This window comes from Erythrolamprus reginae, chromosome 5 (assembly GCF_031021105.1).
Source record: "Erythrolamprus reginae isolate rEryReg1 chromosome 5, rEryReg1.hap1, whole genome shotgun sequence".
Taxonomy (NCBI): domain Eukaryota; kingdom Metazoa; phylum Chordata; class Lepidosauria; order Squamata; family Dipsadidae; genus Erythrolamprus; species Erythrolamprus reginae.
In genome coordinates, this window is record NC_091954.1 from 31,683,976 (window position 1) to 31,708,240 (window position 24,265).

The following is a 24,265-nucleotide window of genomic DNA, read 5'->3' on the forward strand; positions in this document are numbered from 1 at the left end:
CTTCTAATCCCAACATGGTAGACAGAGTGACGGTTATTATTGAAGAAACAGACCCCGCTTACACTCTGTAAGCTCACTAGCAATTTCTCCAGATGCCAGCTAAGAAAAAGCGCAACCCTCTTATGCAATCCTACATTGATTCCCTCTCAAGCCAGCAGCTTGCCGAGCTAAAAGAGACTATTCGTGCTACGGATAGTAAAAGGAATCCGATCATGTCTTTGTATTCTGAGAAGGAAGCCTCTACAGCTGACGACATCCAACAAACTGTAAGTCTCTCTTACATGATTGATGATGTTGGGATTCGGGAGGAAGAATGTAAATCTGCCCAAGGGGGGCCCTCCGGCAGTATTTCAAATCAGCCTAGTGATGATGAAGAAGTTGAGGATGAAACGTTAACTCTATTCCCATCTCAATCATCTGCTTTGCATGTAAAGGCGTCAGCCAAAACAAAGCATCTAGATGATTTGAGCTCTCTCACTTCTGCTAGAATAAAAGGCACATCCCTAACTCTGCAGAAAATTGAGGAACTCATTGAAAAGGATGAGAAAGAAATTCATGCGTTAGAGTCAGTCTGTCTTCACCTTGATAATTTACCTACTATGAAAAATAGTGAGCAGCAAGAAATCTATTTCAGTTATCTAAAAAAGGCTGATGATGCCAGAACTGAATTAAGAGCTTTGAAGAAACTCCAGCTTAAACTAATCACAGAAAAGATGGAGGCTGTTTCCCTGAGAGATGCCACGTATGCTCATTCTCCAAAGGGAGAAAGAGAAGGAATCCATTCCTCCTATCCACCCGAAGATAGGCATGCGCACATTAGCCATTCTCCAGTGGTCACGCGCTTCTTCCCCCCTGCTTTATCTAACATAGAGGACATTCCAAGCGAAGGAGGGGGAGCTAGATCCCCCAGAGTAAAAAAGCCGGAACTTTTGCCTTTTGAAAATTTGAACTACAGAAGGGGGGCGATTTCCCCCACTGCAGCAAGTTACGCAACAGCGGCCACTAGTGGATGGAATGCCCAAAAGGAAAAGGCATTACCTGAAACTCAACAGGGCTTTTCCCAAGCCTTTTTGGCAGCACAAATGCAGAAAGACTCAATTCCATTTATTTCAGGTACTTCTGTTTCACCGCAGAGACCTCCAGTCCTTATTCCACAGATGCAAGCACCACTTCCCCAGATGGGACAGCCACAAGGTTTGCCAGGAGGGGTTGGATCCCAACTCCAGCCGCTCCAAGCAGTTCAGATGACTGCACCAACGAGGCAAACCATCACTTCTTCTGCTCTGAAAGGTGAGTTTGTGCTGTTACCTAATGGACACAATTACAGGAAGTGGCTTCACAGAATAAATTTGCACCTACTGGCTCATGACATAGATGGGATCGCTCATAATCCCCCAGTAAGGCGCTGGACTGCAGAAGAAAGGGAAGCTGACATAAAAGCCAAGCTACTCATTCTTATGAGCATGGACTCACAATTGTCAATAAGATATGACACACGTGACATTACTTCTGCTCAGATATTAGAGTCAATAGACGGCATGTTTAGGCCAGTATCAGATGAAGGCAACTACATACTGATAGCCAAGTTTAATAACACTAAACTTCCAACTGGGGGTGAACTTGCACCACACTTATCTAAGCTGTTAACTATGCATAAAGATTTAGAAGAAAGAGGATACCGCTATGATGACAACCAAGTAAATGCGGCTATCATAACTTCCCTTGGTCCTGAATGGAAGGAAGTCATTTACAAGTTCAGTATACTCCCACTGGCCCAGAAGACTACTCAGAGACTCTGTAACATGCTAACTGAAGAAGCAGAGTTGCTGAACACTGGCCTTAGACCTATGTCAGCAGCATTTAAACCTAACTTGGCCAAGGGCGGTCAGCAGAAAACAAGTACTCCAAAGTACCCAAGCCAGAAACCTTTTAAGAAGGATTACACTCGCAAGTCTCCTGATGTGCAAAGTGTGAAATCTGGCGAAACTGACCATCCACCTTATCCAACTCAGCCTAAAGGCGCACAGAAGAAAGGATCCAGAGGAAAGAGTTCTGGAGTTGCAAAGTCAACTCCCAAAGACTCAAAAGATGAGAAACCTACTTATGTTAGTACCATCCACCTCAGCACCGTTCCCGAGAAGAGTCCACTCTACGACATTCGTGAGTTATGGACCCTAGACAGCAGAGCAGCGGCACATATTGCATACCGGAAGGAATCCTTCACTGAGCTACACCAGACAGATGTCAAGGAAGTATTCGGAGTTGGTGATCTATGTTCCAAGGTGGAAGGAAAAGGAAAGGTCTTCGTCAAAGAACTGGACTCCCTTATCTCAAATGTTTTCTACGTTCCAACTGCCAAGAACAACATCCTCAGTGGATATTGCCTGAGAGAAGAATTAAAAGTTGTAATAAACTTTGAACTCAATGACACTAACATTATCAAGGATGGCAAACTTCTTGCTACTGCCATTCCCATCAAAGGTGTTTTTTATTTGCAACCTAAACCTCCGAGCAAAGGTGGTGTAAGTATAAGCGTTCCAAAGGGTGTTAGCACAGGTCCAGAGAGAAACCCTGGTGCCACCGCTAGTTCAAAGGCTCCCGAAGCCAATGAAACTCCTGAGGTTCCTAATGCTGTTACAAATGTTAAACATGTATTAACAAATAAATCTTTTCATTCCAGGTGCATTCACAGATGGCATCGTCGCTTGGGGCATGCTTCTTACCCCGTCTTAGCAAAGATGTCTGAATATGTTGATGGTTTCAAAATTGATGGGGCTTGCAAAGTTTACTTAGATTGCAAAATTTGTAACTCAGCCAAGTCCAAGCATTCACCCATACCAAAGGTTGCTGTCCGTTTGTGTTCACGCATTTTTGAATTGGTCCATACCGACGTTGTCGGTCCATTTCGGCCTACTGTTGGTAAACGTAAGTATTTCTTAACTGTAGTTGACAGTTACTCACAATTTGGCTATGTTTTTCTTTTAAAACAAAAATCAGAGGCGTTTGAGGCTTTTAAAGGCTTTGCTGCAGAGATACTCACCCAACACGACGTCTGGATCAAGCAGATTCAAAGTGATCGTGGAGGCGAATTTATGTCACAAGAGTTCCAAGGATGGATGGCCAGAAATGGAATCCGCCAGCAAACCTCATCACCCGGGACTCCGGCTCACAATGGGGTGTGTGAACGCAGGAACGGGATTTTGCAGACGATGTTTCGTTGTCTCATTGAGGATGCAAACGTGGACTTTTTGTACTGGGGCGAAGCACTAAGGTATGCTAATTACATTGTTAACAGAACATGGAGTAGCGTCATACACGACACTCCTTATTACTTGCTCCATGGCAAGAAACCTGATATCCAAAATATCTACATTTTTGGTTGTTATGCCACTGTTAACATTCCACTTGAACAGAGAAGAAAAGGAGGTCCTGTGTCAGAAAGAATGAGATTCATCGGCTTTGATGAAGTCTCCAAGTACCACAAATTTGCTGACTCTCATCACAGAGTTTACATTTCTAATTTAGCCAAATTTGAGGAAGACACAAATTGGTCCAGTATACATAGTAATGATACTTCAGTTTATTTTCCTAAGGAAGGTGTGGCGATACCTGATGACCAGGGAGCTGTGCCAGATATTCCTGATGTTCCAGATGATGAACAGCCTTCGACAGTCGCAGAGGAAACCTCTGGTGATGAACTTGAAGGCGGAGATGATGATGAAGGATGGACCAGCATTCCAAGACGTTCAAAGAGGACTACTAAAGGAACTCCTCCAAAGAGATTTGCACAGCAAGTATCTGAATCTCCTTATCTTTTCATGTGTAACAATCTTACACTTCCACCTGATCATTTTCACCAGATCAAACTTTTGCCTGACTCTGAACAAGAAAAATGGCATGAGGCTATGGAACGCGAACTGGACTGTTTAAAGAAACTCAAAGTGTTCCAAAAGGTGGAGCCTCCTAACAAGAAGAAAGTCATTGGCACACACTGGGTGTATAAAGTCAAACAAAAACTTAATGAAGGAAAGCTGTACAAAGCTAGACTTGTAGCTCAAGGATTCTCTCAAGTTTATCCAGATGACTACACTGATACATATTCACCCACAGTCAGAAATGAGAGTGTCAAGATTGCCCTAATCACTGCTGTTGCTTTGGACTTAGAGGTTTTTCAGTTCGATGTAGAGACTGCCTATTTGAACGCTGATCTGAATGAAGAGATCTACGTCAAGGGTGCTCCCGGATTCCAGGACCGAGAAGGTGAGGTCTGGTCTCTGAGCAAGTCTTTATACGGCCTCAAGCAAAGTGCCCTTATGTGGTACAAGTTATTATCCCAAAAGCTAAATTCAATGGGCTTTATTAAGTCCGAATCTGATGAATGCGTGTTCACAAAAGGGCAAGGTAAGACTTATGAAATTGTTCTTGTTTATGTTGATAATATTGTTTATGTGGGTCTAAATGAAAGCACTAGTCAAACTTTTGCTAAGGGCCTTGAAAAACATTTCACCTTAAAAAGCCTAGGGCATATCAATGATTATCTAGGTGTTCAGTTTGAGAAAACTGAGAAGGGGTTCTCTCTTTCACAAGAAAGTAAGGTTGACCAGCTTTTGCAGAATTGTAACATGTCTGATGCGCATACCTGTCATTCTCCTATGCAAACTGATTTTTACAGGTTAACCCGAGAAGAGTATCCTGATTTTGAGAACAAAACATTGTACCGGTCAGTGATTGGATCGCTATTGTACATCAGCAGCTGGACAAGACCTGACATTTCACTGAGTGTGAATCTACTGTCCAGATACGTTGGCAGAGCAACCACATTTCACTGGTCTTGCATAAAGAAGCTGCTCAAATACATGAAGCTCACAAAGGGCAAGAAGCTGTACCTCGAGCCGGATCATTTTGAGTACCCTGAAGTGATTTGTTATGCAGATGCTGACTGGGCAAGTGACACAGAAACACGAAAAAGTACTTCTGGTTATATAATGTTTTTAAATGGTTGTCCTTTCTTTTGGAAAGTTAGGCAGCAGAAGTTTATTTCTTGCTCTTCAACTGAATCTGAATATGCATGTGTTTCTGATTGCTGTAATGCATTAATGTCTCTTTTTCCTCTCATTGATAGTATTTGGGAAAGTCCTATGACACCAATTGTTATTATGGAGGATAATATTTCAGTTGCATTCATTGCTGAAGCTGAATTTGTTGGAGCTCGCTCACGGCACATTCACATCCGGTATCAAAATACCAGACAGAAGGTGAAAAAAGGATTCGTGAAAATTCAGTATGTATCCACTACTGAGCAGATCGCTGACTTGCTGAATAAGCCATTGCCAGCTGATCAACATGAATACCTCACCAACAAAATGTGCCTCAAGTGAATTGATGTCTTGATGTTCTGATGTCCCTTATGTCTCTGATGACTGACAAAGAAGGGGTGTCGCGCTGGAGATTGCCAGCCTCCAAAGACATTGAGAAACAACCAGTAGTTAGATAGTTAACTCTGTCTAGTAATGTAGCTCCTCCTTTGTGATGTAACCTGTTTGCTCACATCCTCTCTTCTTGATGAAGAAGGCGGTCTCTAACTTTAGAGATCTTCATTACGGTTCATCTTCTCTAGCTATAAGATGTCTCTTTAGACATTTTTTATTTTTATACTTTTCTAATAAAAGTAATTTGTTCATTCGAACATGCTCTGTCTGTACTTCAATAACCATCACCTCCGGAAGGTCCTGGCTCACTCCTCACGGGCTGAGCGCCTTGATAAGGTAAAGGTTCTTCTAATCCCGACAAGTGGCATGTTTGAAAATTTAAAAGAAAAAGATGCAATTACTAACAAAAAATATGACAGACTTACAGATAAAGCAATTAGAAAAGTTGACAAGTATGAAAATAACAAAGAAAGTAAAATATTTGGGTATTTGGATTACAGCCAAAGCCATATCATTAAAAAATGATAACTACGTAAAACTTCTAGGTCAAATTAAAAAAGATTTAGAAATATGAAATAACTTAAAAATAACATTACTTGGAAGAATTTCTACAATAAAAATGAACATTCTCCCCAAAGTACTGTTTTTATTTCAGGTAATTCCAATTAACCCAGGAGTAAATTTTTTTAAAGAATTGACTAAGATTACAAAAAAAAAAATATGGCAAGGGAAAAAACAAGAATAAAAAAAGTTCACTAGAAGATTTGAAGGAGAGGGGCGGGTACAAAATAAGGGCTCAGTTCGAGCCACCACCCTCAAACCAATGGTGGGTGTGAGAGGGCTAACTCCATACTGGAGCAGTACCTTAGGTGTTACTTGAATTATCAGCAAGATAACTGGAGTGATCTTTTACCATTTGCAGAGGTTGCCTATAACAATTCACTACATAGTAGTACAGGTTTCACTTCATTTAAATTGGTGAGCGGACAAGATTTTGTACCAATCCCGGAATTACCCCCAAGATGAGCCTCAACACCCATCATTAAAGGATTGGATGTCGCAACTCAAGGCAACTTGGCCCATAGCGCGGAAGGCATTGGATGAGGCTCAAAATACACATAAGGCCCAGGCTGACAAGAAAAGGTGTTTGCAGTGGATTATAAGGTGGGGGATAGGGTTTACGTCTCCACTAAGTTCCTAAGGACCACTCAAAAGTCTAAGAAACTAGGAGCTAAGTATGTGGGCCCCTTCCCTATTATGCAGGTGGTGAATTCGGTGGCAATGAAATTAGAATTGTCAAAAGAGTTAAGGAAAATTCACCCGGTTTTCCATGTAAGCTTACTTACATGGAAACAAGTGACTTGCGGCTGCCGCAACCAGATCCCCCTGTCCCATTACTCATTGAGGGTGAGCAACATTTCGAGGTTAAAGAAGTGCTGGACTTCAGAAAGCACAGGGGAAAGACTCAGTATTTAGTAGCTTGGAAACATTTTCCTGCATCTCATGCTGAATGGGTTGATGAAAAACACATGAATGCCCAGAGGGAAATTAGAATGAAATATCCTAATAAGCCCTAATGGTGAAATGTATATATTGGTGTTGTTTGTTTTTGTTTTCTAGGACTGAAGTCCCTGTAAAAGGGCGGGCGAATATCAACCTTCGCTATGCTGCTACATTCTTTTGCTTGGTTGTCATAGAGATGGGGTGGGGTTAGAGATCAAGAGGGGGTTGGGAAGCATGCAGGAGGAGAGTTAAGTTTCGATTTCCTAGGTGCCAGGAGGAGACTGTTAGATGGAAAATTCCTGAAGAGTGACGGGAGGGGCAACATCTGCCACCTGATCAATTTGGACAACAGATGTTGGGCAAAGGCCCAACAGGAGGTGGAAAAGGGGTTTTTTATATACGCTGCATCGCACCGTTTTCCTCAGACTTTTCTTTTCTTTTTATGCTTCAAGTTCTGATTTTGATAAATACACTTTTTGAACCTTTATTGAGTTTTATTTGTCTGAATTCTGACTGGCAGCTTGACACCCGGTTAAAGTCCTTTACCTTCTTGGCATCCTCCTCAACCTCAGGATCCAAGTCATCCAAATTGGGGGGTTCAGTGACGATATCCCACAGTCCCTCACATTGCAACAACATAGTACATTTTTCAGCCCATGTGCTGTAGTTGCTACCATCCATCTGAGCAATAGAAAAAGCTTTAGAGGACTGGAATGTTGCCATGTTTTTTCTTCAATAATACTGTTACAGCAAAAATACTAACTGTGATACAATGCCGGCTAAAGTACACCACACATTAACAAAACACAATACTCTGCCACTGGGCCCATAACCAATGTTGGTATGTCTCGGTATGGCTAGGCTATGAGACCTTTGACATACACCAAGCAGAGATTAAGAAGAGTGTGGATGTGTTTGTGTTATAGCCAATAATGACACAGACTTAGTTATGATGATTAAGTACTATTTACATATATACGTAAAACAGAAACAATCCATAAACTGCACATAGCAAGCACTAAGCAATACAATACAATATGCACATAGCAAGCACTAAGCAATACAATATAACCTGCATATAACAAGCACTAAGAGATACACACTCCCCCCTCAAGGTAAAGACGAAAGTGAATGAGCAATACAGCATCATTGTAGGAGAGAGTACTGGCGCCCTCTTATGGCAAACCATAAGTGGTTTTTAAAGTGATATTACTACTTAAATACAAGAAACTACAATAGACAGTTTAACATGACAATCCAAACAACCATGTACCATGTACTAACAGTTAATTTTGGAAAATAGAACATTATTAAATCTTGAAGGACATGACCTAATGTTAGGTTGGCACGCTTTTGTTTGGTATGATAAGTACAAACATCATTCCTATTTTAAGAGACATACAATTAGAAAGGCCTTATTGAACGAATGGAATGAGATAAGAAAAAATCATTTTTTAGTAATGCCAGAATGGATATCTCCAATAGAAGCTATATGTCCCCCAAATTTATTACAAGAAAGTAAAATATGGAAGTATAGGGACGTACTAGACAATCAACTGAAATTGAAAACGAGACAAGATTTACAAGAAGTAGGAGTACTAATGGATTGGTGGCAGTATGCGCAGATGAAATCCAGATTTCAAAAAGATGTAAGAACATATATATTTAAGAAAGATAACAACATATTAGGGAAATTATTAATTAAAAATCAAGGAAAACTGATCGGGAAGGTATATAAATACTTGATTAATTATAGGATGATAGGTTGGATTTTAAAAGACAATATGATTAGTTGGTGTAAAAATTTAAGAAGAGAAATAGATTTAGATACATGGGAAAAGGTCTGGACATACAATTGGAAAATAACCAAATCGGTTTCTTTTAAAGAAAATTAAATTAAGATGTTTTATAGATGGCATTTGTCACCTAATAGAATTTCAAAGATGTTCCCAAGTACATCGCCCAATTGTTGGAAATGTAAAAAAGAAATTGGTACATATTTTCATTTATGGTGGACATGTCCGAAAGCAAAGCATTATTGGAATAAGGTGGAAAGATGGCTAAGAGAACTAACAGAACAAGAAATTAGGAAGACTCCAGAATTTTTTTTATTAGGTATCATAAATAATAAAAACCTGGCTGGGCCCGGAGGGAGGAGTTCCTCTCTCTGAAATTTGCCCAGCCGGGTTTCAGATATGGCATCAACCTCGACCCCAAGGAAGGGGGGGATGAGTGGCTATTATAGCCAGGGAGAGCCTTTGCCTGCGTAGACATGTTGCTCCAGAGATTGTGGGTTGTGAGTCCCTCCTGGTGAAGTTGGACTCAGGGGTTCAGGTGGGCTTGTTTCTCACGTACCTGCCTCCCAGCTGCGTAGCACAAGCCCTGCCTGTGCTACTCGAGGAGGTGGCTGGGCTGGCGGTGGGGTTCCCTAGACTTATTGTCTTGGGGGACCTCAACCTGCTGTCACTCGGCGAATCCTCTGGACTGGCACAGGAGTTCATGGCCACCATGGCAGCCATGGACCTGACCCAAGTAGTACAGCACCCGACATGGTATTCCTCTCTGAGCAACTGAGTAATGGTCTGAGACTAAGGGGCTTAGAATTGTTGTCTTTGCCATGGTCAGAACATTTTCTACTGCGGCTTGACTTCCTGACTCCAATCCTCCCCCGCAGGGAGGCGGAACTGATTAAGTTGTTCCGCCCCAGGCGCCTGATGGATCCAGAAGGCTTTCAGAAGGCACTTGGGGTTCTTCCAGATACACTCGTCCACAGTTCGGCAGAGTCTCTTGCTGAGGCCTAGAACAAGGCTGCAGCGGAGGCCCTTGACCGAATTGTGCCACTGCGACCTCTCCGTGGCACTGGACCCCGTAGAACTCCATGGTTCAACGAGGAGCTCCGGGAGTTGAAACGCCAGGAGAGATGTCTAGAGAAACAATGGAGGAAGAGTAAGTCCGAATCCGATTGAACACTTGCAAGAGCTCATATTAAGACTTACAAAGTGGCGCTCAAGGCGGCAAGATGCGAGTATCATGCCGCCTTGATTGCATCAGCGCAATCCAGCCTGGCCGCTCTCTTTAGGGTAACCCACTCCCTTCTTAACCAGGGGGGAGTTGGGGAGCCCTTGCAGAGTAGTGCCGAGGATTTTAACACATTTTTCACTGATAAAATCGCTCGGATCCAAGTGGACCTCTACTCCACTTGTAAAACAGAGTCGACTGACAACGAGTCAGTCAAGGTGACTGGGGCTAAACGTCTTTGTCCATCTGTCTGGGGGGTGTTTGACTTGGTGACACCTGATGAAGTGGACAAGGCCATTGGAGCTGTGAGTTCCACCACCTGTTTACTGGATCCGTATCCCTCTTGGTTGGTTTCGGCCAGTCGAGAGGTGACACGGAGCTGGGTCCAGGAGATTGTCAATGCCTCCTTGGGGAGGGGGTCCTTTCCGGCTCCTTATAAGGAGGCAAGAAGCCTTCCACAAGAAGCCTACCCTGGACCACAAGAAGCCTTCCCTGGACCCAGCCATGCTTAATAACTACCGTCCAGTCTCCAACCTTCCCTTTATGGGGAAGGTTGTTGAGAAGGTGGTGGCGCTTCAACTCCAGCTGTCCTTGGAAGAAGCCGATTATCTAGGTCCTCAACAGTCTGGATTCAGGCCCAGTTACAGCATGGAAACTGCTTTGGTCGCGCTGATGGATTATCTCTGGCGGGCCCGGGACAGGGGCTTGTCCTCTGTCCTGGTGCTTCTTGACCTCTCAGCGGCTTTCGATACCATCGGCCATGGTATCCTTCTGCGCCGGCTGGAGGGGTTGGGAGTGGGAGGCACTGTTCTGTAGTGGTTCTCCTCCTACCTCTCCGGTCGGTCGCAGTCAGTATTAGTGGGAAGTCAGAGGTCGACCTCTAGGTCTCTCCCTTGTGGGGTACCTCAGAGGTCGGTCCTCTCCCCCCTGCTATTTAATATCTACATGAAACTGCTGGGTGAGATCATCCAAGGGCATTGGGTGAGGTATCATCAATATGTCAATGATACCCAGTTATACATCTCCACCCCATGTCCAGTCAATGAAGCAGTGGAAGTGATGTGCCGGTGCCTGGAGACTGTTGCGGCCTGGATGGGTGTCAACAAACTCAAACTCAACCCAGACAAGATGGAGTGGCTGTGGGTTCTGCCTCCCAAGGACAATTCCATCTGTCTATCCATTATCCTGGGGGGAGAATCATTGATCCCTCAGAGAGGGTTTGCCATTTGGGCGTCCTCCTCGATCCACAGCTCACATTAGAGAAACATCTTTCAGCTGTGGCGAGGGGGGCGTTCGCCCAGGTTCGCCTGGTGCACTAGTTGTGACTCTATTTGGACCGGGAGTCACTGCTCACAGTCACTCATGCCCTCATCACCTCGAGGCTTAACTACTGTAACGCTCTCTACATGGGGTTACCTTTGAAAAGTGTTCAGAAACTTCAGATCGTGCAGAATGCAGCTGCGAGAGCAATTATGGGCTTTCCCAAATATGCCCATGTTACACCAACACTCTGCAGTCTGCATTGGTTGCTGATCAGTTTCTGGTCACAATTCAAAGGGTTGGTTATGACCTATAAAGCCCTTCATGGCACCAGACCAGATTATCTCCGAGACCGCCTTCTGCTGCACGAATCCCAGTGACCAGTTAGGTCCCACAGAGTGGGTCTTCTCCGGGTCCCGTCAACTAAACAATGCCGCTTGGTGGGACCCAGGGGAAGAACCTTCTCTGTGGCAGCCCCAGCCCTCTGGAACCAACTCCCCCCAGAGATTAGAATTGCCCCCACCCTCCTTGCCTTTCGTAAGCTACTTAAAACCCACCTCTGCTGCCAGGCATGGGGGAATTGAGATACTCTTTCCCCCTAGGCCTTTACAATTTTATGCATGGTATGTCTGTATGTATGTATGGTTTTTTATAATAATGGTTTTTTAATTGTTTTTAGTATTGGATTATTATTATATGCTGTTTTATTTGTTAGCTGCCCCGAGTCTCCGGAGAGGGGCGGCATTCAAATCAAATCAAATCAAATCAAATCAAATCAAATCAAATCAAATCAAATCAAATCAAATCAAATCAAATCAAATCAAATCAAATCAAATCAAATCAAATCAAATCAAATCAAATCAAATCAAATCAAATCAAATCAAAGCAAAGCAAAGCAAATCAAATCAAATCAAATCAAATCAAATCAAATCAAAGCAAAGCAAAGCAAATCAAATCAAATCAAATCAAATCAAATCAAATCAAATCAAATCAAATCAAATCAAATCAAATCAAATCAAATCAAATCAAATCAAACCAAACCAAACCAAACCAAACCAAATCAAATCAAATCAAATCAAATCAAATCAAATCAAATCAAATCAAATCAAATCAAATCAAATCAAATCAAATCAAATCAAATCAAATCAAATCAAATCAAATCAAATCAAATCAAATCAAATCAAATCAAATCAAATCAAATCTCAATATAAAAAAGAAATATATTATCTAATAATTCACCTTTTAGTAGCTGCAAGGATTGTTTTTTCACAGACGGAAAGAAATGGAAAGGTTTTTAGTAAGATTATGGAATGCGCAGAATTAGATATGTTGACGAGGCGGTTGAATAACCAAGTAGAAACAGAATTCTATAAAACTTGGCAGTTGGTGGAATAAAAGACATGCTTAAAGATGTTAAAATAAAGAGTTGAATAGTTAAATTTACTAGATAGAAATATATTATATAAAGATATTTTTTAGAAATGTTTACTTTTCTGAATTGATCTAAGCTTTTTAGTTTTTCCTTTTTGTATTAAAAGGACTTCAATACTGAGCGGAGCAACTGTAGCTCCTTTTTATGTTATGTGTTATGTTTTGTCTATTTTATGTTTGTTCGACATGTCATGTCTTTTATTCTGAAAATATTTTTTTAATATTTTTTTTTAAGCCCTGCATGGCTTAATACCATACTATTTACATTGACCTTGTCCGTTAGTCGATCAGGACTAAAAATGTATAAATAGCGCCCTCTATCTTAGATTCTCCCTCTTTCAATGAAGGATGAAATACAGACTCTGTGTGCAGCTTCCAACACATAAAATGTTATATACTAAGAACAACAGCAACAAACACTCAGCAGATAAAGAAAAAATAGCACAATATTTACAGCCAGCCAGATCCCAAGAAGGACTTGGAGGCTAACTCCCCTACATGAGAATGGGCGTATTAGGTGAGTACAAATGCCCCTTCCCCATGGTAGGTGGAGTTAGCCTCCAAGGATGGGACATGCCAAGGCAGCCCAAACTAGGGATGGTCAATTAAGTCTGGTTGGGACCACCTTGGCACACTGTCGCCTGTTGCAAGACCCAGAGACCATGTCCAGGGTGCCTAAGGCAAAAGTGTCAATTTTATAATAGCGGACGAGTGGGGTTGGAGATGCCTGGGAGACCTTTTCCAGGTCCCATTGACTAAGTAATGCAGATTGGGGGGCCTTCTCTGTGGCTGCCCTGACTCTATGGAACCAATTCCCCCCTGATGCCCATACTGCTCCCACCCTACTGGCCTCCCAAGAGACTGAGAAGACTTGGTTTTGCCGGCAGGCCTGGAGGCAGTGAATATTTACATCTGTTATGGCCGAATTATGTTTGATTGGTTTGCATGTATGTTTTGATTGGACTGCTTGCTTTGTGGGTTTTTATAATGGGGTTTTTATTGTTTTAGTATTTAATATTTGACTTCTTTTCATTATTGTATTGTATATTGCTAAAAGCCGCCCTGAGTCCCATTGCGATTGGGTGGCATAGAAGAATGAATGAATGAATGACTGATGAATGATTGATTGATTGATTGATTGATCAATCAATCAATCAATCAATCAATCAATCAATTAATAAACTAATAAAAAATAAACTTTGCACCAAAAAGAAAGATTGGCAACTCTTCCTGCAGCATCACCCAAGGTCCTCTCCCTACCTGGAGTTGTCTCACAAGCAGGTGCTGCAATGGGGAAGGTTCAGAGCCATCAAGAATCTGACTGCCTGCTCAGAGCACCAGCTCATTTCCCTACCGAAATAGTATTTATATCTAGTCACATAGAACATGCTTTCAAACTGCAAGGTGGACAGAAACTGAGGCAAGGTTTGGGAGTTCCCCCCACCTTGCAGAGCTAGGGTTTGAACTGTGAGAGCTGAAACCATCTCCAGAGTCATTAAGCCAGTGAGCCACAGTCCCTCTTTTGACTTGTGATTTTACGGACAAGCCCATATAATCCTATTTGCAGCAAGGTGGCATTGGCTTCTTCTGCATTATTTTTCCCATTTCCCACCAAACATTTCTTGTGCAGACAAGACCAGGTTCCTGATCTCTCATATAACTACAAGCCAGGACTCATCCTGTTAGCTTTTTTAGCAAAATCATGTCACCATTTAGCATTAAATTAAATTATATAAAATGTGTAATGTGCTATCCCAGATCTGGATATTATTTGTTTTTCTTTTATATAGTTTATTTATACATTTTCAATTAACATACTGTATATAAGTGCTTTGTGAACAGTGGGTCAGCGGGTCAGTTGTTTACATAATCATTTTTTTCCATCTCCTAATTTTTATTTCTATTATCCAGCCATTTATAAAACAAACCCCATATTTGAAAATATTCTCTATCCTCCTTCTGTTTTATCTTTAATGTCAATCTGTCTATTTCTCCACAATCTAATATTTTTTTTAAAATTATATTTTCTTCTCTCAGTGTTTCCTCATTTTTCCAATACTGTGCAAATACATGGATATTATTTGCTTTTAATATATGAATTTTGGTTCAAATTGGAGCAATTGACGAGGAAGCCTAGTCCTTCATAGCACATAGCAACAGAGTTAAATATAAATGCAAGCAAAGCAAAACAAGCCAGTGGGTGCAGGGATGTTGAACTTTCTAAACAAAGGGAAAGAGAGGAATGATTATTAAATTCAGAGCAAATTCTGCTAGGATATAATCTGTTAACATTGGTTTAACTAATGTTATTATTTGCCATTTCTTTGTGGATTCAGTGAACCAATATGTCAATTTAGAGACCTGAAAAATATGTGGAATAGATGAAAGGTTACTGTTCATATTTAAATGATGGGTTGTAAAGACTACATTCAGGAAAGATTATATTCTAAGCTTAATCCTTTGATTGTTTGAAGATACCATTAGCCATTCACTGTATTCATTCTTAACATTTGCTAATAGCTTGAAAATAGTATTGAACATTTCATTAAATGACATTGCATTGTAGAATATTTTAGAATTTTTCTTGCAGAAAATGTATGCCCTTTAAAGGAATACTTTTTGTATGCCCTTTAAAGAAAGTTCAAACATGAATAGAAGCTTTATTCACCAGTGGTTGAATATTTATTGAATTGAAGCTCTTCCATTTATGCAACAAGTAGAAATGGCTCAAAACTAGTGTTTTAATAGAGTAAGAATGAGTAAAAAATATTGTTTATTACCACTTTCCTTCATAAATTACCCGAAATTTGGAGATGGGACAAAAGAATTGGAGATTAAAAAGCAAAGGGATTAAAAACATAAAGGAGAGACCTGAGAAAAGAAAGGTGTGAGCATTTCATATAAATCCCTTTCACACAAATCCCTACTATTAAATTAAGGTGACCAGACGTCACACTTTTGATGGGACAGTCCTACTTTTTGATGATTTGCCCCATGTCCTGGGGTCTTTGAAAAATGTCCCACTTTAAAGTTCTTCTTCCCCGGGCCTGCGGCGGAAGCCTGGAAATGGTTGCCTTAGTCTCTTAATCCGGGGGCTGCTTCAAGCGGGGGTGCTTCAGGGCTGGCACTGAGCCCCAAACAATGCAGGGGGCCTCCCGCAGCCACCCCTCTGCTCCTGTCCCACCCTCCCAAAGGGGCTCTGAGTGGGGGCTGTAGCGTCCTGGCGATTCCATCCCTCTGGGCAGGACATTGACAATAACACAAGAGCACGCAACAGATTCAAACTTAATACGAACCGTTCCAAACTTGACTGTAAAAAATATGATTTCAACAATCGAGTTATCGAAGCATGGAACTCATTGCCGTACTCAATTGTGTCAACCCCTAACCCCCAACATTTCTCCCTTAGAGTCTCCACGATTCGCCTCTCCAGGTTCCTAAGAGGCCAGTAAGGGGCGTACATAAGTGCACTGGTGTGCCTTTCGTCCCCTGTCCAATTCTCTTTCCTTTCTCTCACTTATCATATATATTTTCTTTCTTTCATACATCCTCTCCTCTAAGTTCACTTTACCCTTATATATATTACTACATGTCTATTTTTCTTCCTATGTATTTGTGTATTGGACAAATGAATAAATAAAATAAAATAAATAAATAAATAAGGCAAGCGCTAGGCGATGAGGTCACTGTGGGTGACGTCAGGAGCCTGAGCAAGAGGCTTTGGCAGAGCTGAGCGAGCGGCTGAAAGAGAGAGAAGCAGCAGTGGTGGTGATTGGTGTGCGGGCAGGTGGAGGAAGCAGCGCCGGTGGAGGAAGGAGAGGAAAAAGGACAAGCAGTGACAGCAGTGGAGGAGGGGCAGCAGCAGCCACAGGCCAGGAAGAGCTGGCTCTGCAGGCTTCTTCCCCGATGAAGCATTCTCGATGCCCCCTCACCAAGTCCCCGCACGCCGAGGGGGGTCCTGACAGGCCTCGCTTGAGACTACGCCCAGGAGGGGCCACCAACCAGGGGGCACCATGTCGTGCCCCAGCCCAGGCAAGAGGTGGATGGATACTGACATGGTCAAGCTGTATCCTTCCTGGAGATAAAAAAGGGGGGAATGGGGACAATGAGGAAGGTGGCTCTTTTCCCCCCCTCCCCTGTGAGTATGGGCAGGCAGAGAAACGACCCTCCTCCTTGGAGAATGACTGAGGAAGGGGGGTGGTAGGGCTCCCCTTGCAGAAGCACTGAAAGATCTGGAAAGATGGGGAGGAAGGAAGACAGGCCCGAAGGCAGCAGGTATTTGGGGAGCAACCCTTTTGCTTGTTCCTCGGGCAGGAGCTGAAGCACTCCACAAAAGCTTCAAAGGAAGCTGCAGTCCCAGCTGTATAGGGGCAGGGAGAGGAACAGAGACCTTGGAATCTGAGGCAAATGCCATCTCAGACATCCCCCCACACACACCTTGTTCAAGGTCTCGGGCTGCCACATTCTGCGGCAGACAGAACATACAAGTTGCCATGTATCTAAGAGTGAGGAAGAAAGAGCGAAAGGGAGGAAAGGAGGGAGAGAGAGAGAAAGAAAGAAAGAGAAATAGAGAGGGGGAGAAAGCGAGAGAAAAGAAAGAGGGAGAGAAAGAAAGAAAGAAAGAGGGAGAGAGAAAGAAAAATAGAGGAAAGGGGGTGGAGGAAGAGAGAGAAAGACAGAGAGAAAAAAGAGGAAGGAAGGAGGGGGGAAGAAAGGTTTTTTTTGCTTCATATAGGCCAAATTTTTAATCAACACCCCTCCCCCTCCCTGGTCAATGATGTCCCTCTTTACCAGTGTACAAATCTGGTCACTTTATATTAACTGCCAAGGAAAAGATGGAGCAATGAGATCTGAAGTACCACGCTGAAGATCTGAGGTAGTCGGTTGAGAAAGATAAATCTTCAAAATCCTCTTTATCCTACTTTATTTTATATAATAAAAGCTCTTTGTTTACTCCAAAGGAGGGAAGCATTAATTTTGATCTTCCAGATGTTTATAATACGGGAGACATCGGTTTATTCTGATCTTGTGACAAGATGAAAGACAGAAAACATCTTCTGGCTCAAACTCTTACCTAGATGAAAGTGTGGGTTCTTTCATCTAATAACTTTCCCCTTTTACTGCTATGTTACATTAACAGTACTGTATGTTATTTCCTGCTACCCTACCCTTTGAATTTGTGCCCCAATATTTGCAGATTATTATGGAAAAACTTTGATTAGAAGTTGAAAAGGGCTGTTTATAATGTCAATTTCGCTGGGTCATTCATTGTCTAGGAAGCTTCTCAGATCTTCTTTACATAAATCTATACTGGAGACAAAGCAAAGAGTCGAATGTGCTATCACTGTCTACTTGTTTTAAAAACATGTAACATAATTCAGAACTTCTTTTGTTAATTACTTTTTCTCAAACTATTCTCGCATTTCCCGAAAAATATTTGTTGCAAAGAGTTTTCCTATGGTGGACACTTGTCTTTCACATTAGATTAACTAAAAAATCCCCTTGCTTCCAGTAGACTTTGGAGTAGGAGCTGTGCAGTGGAAAACTTGCTTCCATTGTAAATATTTCAGTTGATTGACTCATACTTGTGATGCAGAAGGAAGTATATGCAGGAGTAACAAAGTAACCACTAATCCTAATCCTATTTGGTTGTGAGATCAAGACACATGAAATAAATGGCCATTTATTTAAACTCACTGGAGAGCAAAAAAGGAACAAAAGCAGGGGTGAAATCCAGCAGGTTCTGACAGATCCCATAGAACTGCTAGCAGAAATTTTGAATAGTTCAGAGAACCCCCAAATATCTCTTCTGTCTGGCTCCAGAGTGAGGTGGAAATGAGGATTTTGAAGTACTACTTAAGAACTTTTCTAGATAAGAACCAGGTGTTCAAGAATTTTTTGCCTCTTCTTCAGAACAATTTTCTACTTAAGAACCCAAGTCCGGAAAAATTTCCCAGGAAATTTGAGAGCAGCACGAAGGCCTGGCCAGTTTCCTGCCATTCCCCATTTAATCCTGGCCATCTTGGGCTTTTCTGGGCTGCCAGAGGAGCCTTTCGGTGGTGCTTAAGGAGGCTTTGGCAGTCCAGAGCGAACAAAATATTTTCCTTTCTCTGGGGGCTTGGAAAGGAAATAAACCTCTGTCAATGTCCAGAGAAAATAAACGTTCCCTTTGCTCTGGGCAGTGACTATCCTCCTCCTCCTCCTCTTCCTCCTCCTCCTCCCACCCAAATTCAGAGCTTTTATTTCTTTTCTAATGGGTTTGCATGCATTATTTGCTTTTACATTGATTCCGATGGGAAAAATTGCTTCTACTTACAAACTTTTCTACTTAAAACCTGGTCATGGAATGAATTAAGTTCTTAAGTAGAGGTACCACTGTATCTTACTCCTGCCACACCCACCAGGCCACGCCCACAGAACAGATAGTAAAAAAATGGATTTCACCACTGAACAAAAGCCCTCCTTTTAGGTGTTCTCATGGGCTTCTCGACACGAGCCCCCAATTAAGTTCACAAGTAGGAATTCAGACACACACAGTTGTAAAGTCAATAATACTGTTTTATCAAAAGGAGAATATGAGCCAAACACACTTTTAGTCAGTCAAAGTGCTCATCTTCAAAGCAACAGCCTTGAATGCTGTGAAGAACAATAGACAAACACAGCCACCCTCCTTCAAGAGTTCTCAAGTCACAAACTTAACTATGAAATAGTCCAAACGTCCTGGAAACAGTTTAAAGAATCCTTGTAGAATTCTGAGGCAAAGTACACTTCTCTCCTTCACCAAACGGATAAACTTCCAAACCCAGATGCAAGAACGCTGGCTATCTAACAGCAGCCCCATTAGCTTAATTACCCCCAACCACAGGTGATCTCCCTTATTTCTTATAGTATTTCCGCAGTTGCTCTTTCCTTGTCATTGTCTTGCACATCAATGAATGTCTCCCCTTCCAAATCCAATGATGATAATGATGATGAATCACTCACGGGGCGACTAAGTACTGGGCTGCCTGTAATTCCCTCCTCTGTGGACCCCACTTCACTTTCACTATCTGCTACAGATGCTTCGCTGTCGGAAGCAGTCGGCAGTAAAACTGGCCTCTGACAATGGGAGGATTCACCCACAGCAACCCCCACAGTCCTTGGAGTAGGAGCTGGGCCAGAGCCAACCACAACATTAGGTAAGTAATTTATTTATTTCTGTTCTGCCTGGCCTCTAGCCACCCAAGAACAAAGTAATAAATCAAACATACAAGCTTGTAAAAATAAAACAAAAAGGTTTCCTTTATATACAGAGGGCTGTACACCTCCATGAATGCAAAAACAATGCTGAGTTGTTAGTCCAGAAGGTCAGAGTGACTCACCCAAGTCAGCACAGTATTTTCAGGCTTACGTCAGCCAATTACTCCCTGCTTGAGTGACAGAAAGTTCACAGATATCCAAAAGCCAAAACGAAACCACAATGCATCAATATATCTCTCCAAAGCTAAATGATAATCCCCATACAGATCACTCCAACCCTCCCTTTTTGTCAAGGTTGCAGCAGCGTCATTAAGTCTTATCAACTGTGCCCTATAATTTCATTCTGCACTTGCGCAGCTGCTCTTGCCTTCCCACCATTCTCTGGACCCGAGCATTCAGAATAGGGCTACTCATTAATTCTTCCCCTTCTGATTCCGAGGAACCTCTGGCTGGTGAACTGGCTGAATCCATTTCCGTCTCTGTTTGTCCAGCCCCTTCCTGCTCGCTGTCTCTCCCTGTCTCTGCTTCTGGCTCACTGTCTGATTTGTCCTGCAGCTGGACTGGTCTTCTGTAAACAGGCAGCTCCCACTGCTCTTCGTCAAAATCAGCAGACACAGGAGCTGGCCTGAAGCCAACCACAACAATTTAATAGACCAAATTTTTAATCAAGAAACCTCCCCAACCCTTCCTCTCATCAATGGTGTCCCACTTTACCAATGTTAAAATCTGGTTACCTTAACCAAGGCATACCACGTCCACCATGCCATGTCCATAGAACCAGTAATAAAAAAATATTGGATTTCACCACTGCAGCCACTCACTTACATCGGTAAACTATAATATGTATAGGAATAGGAAACTATTCTTATGTTTAAAATACATTTGAGTGAGACTGAGAAAATTCTTAAACAAAAGTAGATTTCCCCCTCTTGAAGTAGGAGAAAGCTTCATAGGCTGGTAGGGATGGATAAATGTAAGAAATCAAACTATTAGCATCTTTTGTACGGACCAAAACAGACTAAAACATTTTTTAAAAATAAATCATCGTATCTAACACTGCTTTTCAGCTAAAGCCTAATAGGCAAACTGCAGCAAACTGTCTGTTTTCTCAAACAAACTCAGTGGGTGCTCCCTCCAGTGTTCACATTCTCACATAATAATGGCAAGCAGAAACAACACTTCCAGACAGCTTGAAAAAGGCAGCAGCTCCCATGGTTCCAAAAGTATTTCCTGGGAGAAAACTCACTGATCAAAACGGAAACCGATCACCCTGGTAACTCTCCTAGTCTAACTTGTCTCTGCTCAAGGTGAACATGATCAGCACTTTACATGAAAGGTAGAAGATCAAATGCTGGCTGCTGCTCATTCAATATAAACTGATCAAAGGGAAGACTGAGTTAGAAAGTCTTCACTGCTCCTGCTGATTTAGCAGATGCAGATTTTTTCTGGGTCCCCCCAATCCTTTAATATATAGAATAATCAAAGAGGCACAATATTTGCATTGGCACAATATTTGCACTATATTTGCATTTTTAAAAAAGAGATGAAAATGATCTACTCTGAAAATGCATTCTTGAATATTAAAACCCTTGTCTCCTAATTGCATCAGTGCAATATATTTTAGAATTTGGGCGTTGGTCTCTGTCCTTTTTAGATATTACATGTGCTGCCCTGTCTTCACAAAACAATAGTCCAGATTTCTTTTATGTGTGTGTAATTGTGGTCTCCACAATGTAAAAAAAAGATGTTGATTTCAGAGAAGAGCAACAAATTTGATCTCCTAATCTCCTAATTCTCCTAATCTCCTAACTGGAGGCTAAAACATATGAAGAACAGTTTCTGGAAGTGGGCATGACTAGTCTAGTGAAGAAAAGGACAAGAGTGACATGATAGCAATGTTCCAATATCTCAGGGACTGCCACAAAGAAGAGGGAGTCAAGCTATTCTCCAAAGCTAAAGTGACCAGATTTTAACATTGGTAAAGAGGGACACTATGGGGGGGGGGGTTTCCTCTCTCTTCCTCCATCCCTTCCTCTCTATTTCTCTCTCTTTCTCCCTCCCTCTTTCTCTCTTCTGTCCTTCCTCTATTTTTAGCTCTCTCTTCCTCTCTCTCTCTTCCTTCCTCCCTCTCTTTCTTTCTCTCTCCCTCCCTCCTTCCCTCCCTCTCTTTCTCTCTCTTCCTCCCTTTCTATTTCTCTTTCTCTCTCCCTTTCTCTCTTCCTCTTTCTCTTTTTCTTCCTCTCTTTTCTCTCTCTCTTTCTCCTTCCATTTCTCTCTCTTTCTCTCACTTTCTTTCTTTCTCTCCTTCTTTCTTCTCTCTCTCTTTCTCCCCCTCTCTATTTTTCTTTCTTTCTCTCTCTCTCTCTCTTCCTCCTTTCCTCCCTTTCGCTCTTTCTTCCTCACTTATAGATACATAGAAACATAGAAGATTGACAGCAGTAAAAGACTTCATGGTCCATCTTGTCTGCCCTTATACTATTTCCTGTGTTTTATCTTAGGATAGATATATGTTTATCCCAGGCATGTTTAAATTCAGTTACTGTGGATTGATCAATCATGTCTGCTTTAACTTTGTTCCACATATCTACTACTCTTTCAGTAAAATATTTTCTCACGTGGCTTCTGATCTTTCCCCCAACTAAACTCAGATTGTTCTTGTGTTCACTTTCCTATTAAAAACGCTTATTTAACTCTTTAACATATTTAAATGTTTAAATGACTGATATTGGAAGGAAGAAACAAAAGAAGTAAACTGGAGGGATGAAACCTGGAAGCATAAAGATAAGCAGGAAGGTTGAGTTTTGGGTCGACTCGCTTGGCTCCCCCCCCCCTTCACATACACACACACATACCACTTTTTCCTCATGGCCAATGTGTGTTACTTGTTGGAAGCCGCCCAGATTTCTTCGGGAGTTGGGCACAATTAATAAATAAATAAAGTGTCCATCTTTTGCTGGGCCCAGCAGTGGATTTTGGGGGTCCACACAGGAAACCAGCCCAAATCCATTGGTGGTAGGCGCCCCCTCACTGCTGCCCTGCCACCCAGTGGGAGGCGAAAGGAGTGGCCTTCAGTCTTTCCTAGGAGAAAAAACAAACAAAAACTCATCTTTGCCCTTCAGTTCCCCTTGCCAGTTTTATCTTTTATATCCAGGGCCTTGCAAGGAAGGATCCACCCCAGCAGCAAGCAAGAGGCGCAGCAAATTTCTCGAGCCGGTGAAGCGCTGTTCATGGCAGGTTCAACTGCAGGTCAGCAAGGGGGAAGAGAAGGAAAGTTTAGGGTGGCCAAAGGTAAATAGGCACCAGCGCCCAGGCTCCTTGTCACCTCTTGAGTTGGCGCGGGCGGGGAAAAAGTCTCTTTGCCTGGGCATTCCAGCAGTTTCATTTCTGTGGAAAAAGGGAACCGGGAAGAGTGAGAGAGGACAGCTCTGGCAGGCCGAGGGAATGAATATGTACAAATAAGGCAGAGACGAGCGCCGGGGAAATATACCGGGCCCTGTGGCAGTGAGGTGCTTGGACATTTCCTTCCTCTTGTCCCCTCACTCCACTTTCTCCATAAGGGCCTCCCCCCCTCATGAACCCAGGCCCCTCCCTGTGGTTTAGTAGGTGCTCTGGCCCAGGAGCAGCTTCACCTGGCCCACCTGGAGAGGGAAGGCGGGGCTTCCACTCCTCCTTCAGGCTCAGAGACTGACGGATGGGACGGCTGCAGCAAAGGAGCCATCCCGCTTCCCTGCCCCAATGGTGCCCGGTTGAGGTGAAGAGGGGAGAGGAGGGGTCTGAAGGCTCAGTATGTGCTTCCCTTCTCCTGTGGAGTGTCTGCCCAGTGGACCCAAAAAGCCACCTGATCCACCCTCCAAGTTCCTCGCATCTGCTGCTCTTTCACACACCCCACCCAGCTCAAGGCCAAGATAGAAGACCAGTTGCAGGGGGAGATAGAAGGATGACCCCCCCCCCAGTTCCATTGCCCCATTACCCATGCATGCAGCAGGCCTTTGTCTTTGGGGGGCGGGAAGGAAAAACAGCCAGCAGAGCCCCGACCGGCCCTTAAGTTCCTCCTGGGTCACAGCAAATCCACCCGCCTGCCGTTCCCTCTTCTGCAAGGGTGCAGTGCCGGGACATGACTGGCCCCATCCGGAGGCAGGGAGGGGGAAACGGGGGTGAGCAAAGGCCCTGTACAGCTGGCCTGAAAGCAGCACAGTGACCACCAGCCAAGATGGATTAGGGGTGGGGAGGGTGAACCAGCAGCGGAGAGCCCAGAATCCCCTCCCTCCAGCCTCTTCCCAAGGGGGCTAGTTCGGAGGAAAAAAAGCAGGACATTTTTCTTTCTTTCTTTTTTTTAAATATACTTTATTAGATTTTTTAAAAAAAGAAAACAGGGAAAAGTGGGT